Source organism: Branchiostoma floridae, chromosome 19 (genome assembly GCF_000003815.2).
Source record: "Branchiostoma floridae strain S238N-H82 chromosome 19, Bfl_VNyyK, whole genome shotgun sequence".
NCBI classification, from domain to species: Eukaryota; Metazoa; Chordata; class Leptocardii; order Amphioxiformes; family Branchiostomatidae; genus Branchiostoma; species Branchiostoma floridae.
Genome location: NC_049997.1, coordinates 4,208,160 through 4,210,126, shown reverse-complemented (window position 1 = coordinate 4,210,126; position 1,967 = coordinate 4,208,160).

Here is a 1,967-nt window from a genome sequence, read left to right as displayed (position 1 = left end):
CTTAAGCTATCAGCATACCAAAAATCATGATGATCCTTTCAGCCCTTCTTGACTTATTCTCTTTCAAATTAGGAAACTAAACCGGCTCCTGCAGTTCAAGAAAAGATGTTACCGGACCCAAACATACACCTCTTAGTCTCAGCCATCTTTCTCAGTTCCATATGTGTCAAGTTTGAAAGTCCTATCACGGAATGCAGTGGATTTATCAACTTTCCGCATTAATTATGCAAATTGTTAATTTATATAATTAGTATCTCATTATGTAAGTTTTTACTTAAGATATCTACATACCAAAAATCATGACGATCCGTCAACATGTTCATATTTTGCCATTGATTATGCAAATGAGATCATCATCTGCATAATTAATATGTATAAATATTTCTTTCTTTCTCAGCTACAATTGTGACAAGTTTGAAAGTCCTTTAAAGGAATGCAGTGGATTTACAAACTTTCCTCATTAATTATGCAAATTAGCTGTTGATTTGCATAATTTGAATTCCATCATGTAAGTCTTCCCATTGGCTATCTACATACCAAAAATCATGACGATCCGTCAACGCATTTATATTTTCTCATTAATTATGCAAATGAGGTCGTCATTTGCATAATTAATATGGATTGATTTTTCTCTCTTTCTCATCTATATATGTGACAAGTTTGAAAGTCCTATCATGAAATGCAGCGGATTTATAAAGTTTCCTCATTAATTATGCAAATTAGTTGCTGATTTGCATAATTAGTATTCCATAATGTACATTGTTACTTACATACCAAAAATCATGACGATCCATAAACACGTTCTCGAGTTATTCTCGTCCAAAGTTTGAAAGGAAATCGGCGACTGCAGTTCCAAACAAGCCGCTAGGGGGTCCAAACTTATAGTACTTACTCTCTGCCCCAGGGGCTATCTACCACTCAAAAGTCATAACCACAGCATGTCCAGAACACGAGATATCAAAATTTGAGATTCTGCTGCAGTACCGTAGCAAGCCGCTTATCGAACTTGACCTTCGTTTTCCCAACCCCTATCCACCTACCAAATATTATCGGGATTCATCCAAGGCTTCTTGAGTTATGCTGTTAACACACAGACACACACACAGACACACACACAGACTCACAAGCCTAAAACATAACCTTAGCTATTCTGGCAAAGGTAAAAATTGCCCAAACCTCAGTAAAATCAATTTAAAGGCAGATATGAAAAAATGAAAAAAAAAAACGGCCTGGGGGTATTGGCCCACTGTACCCTTGTGCCAAATTTCAAGTCTTTCGGTTCACGAACGACTGAGATACCACGTTTTGAAGATTTGACAGGAGAAGAAGAAGAAGAAACTTTACGAATACAATATATTTCACCATACCTATGGTATGGCTAAAATATAAAAAGATTATTACGGTGTTTTCGGTGTTGAAAAAAGCAAGTACAACTAAATCAAATATGTAACGTTATCTTTTAAATACGTAGCAGCAAATGCCATTTTCTTACAAATCAATAATAGATCACACAAGAACTGCTTCAAAACAAATTCTCCAGGGAATACTCCGGTGCTCCGACTACGCACGCGCGGAAAAAACATTCCACACATACCTGTACAGGTTTTGGAATTCTTTGCAAACGGACGCACACTATACTGATAGGCTAGCCCCTCAGGCGTCGCAACAAAGTTTATCAGGGACTAATCTTTACCAAAATATATGCCCTTATTCTCTACAATGAGGATAACAGCTCTTATTTGAAAACAAGACACCAAATAGCTTCACAAAGGCAAGACATCAAATAGCAATGATGTTGACATTCAGTAACTCAGACAAAGGTAGAGAACACGATTGTGCAGGAAAGAGTGTAGATGTACTTCTACACCGAATTCAAAGGAACAGGATATCTGACCAACATTTTCAATTTTCAACATTGGTCTGATATTTCTTCCTTCACACCTAATGTTGTAGAACATATGGTATGG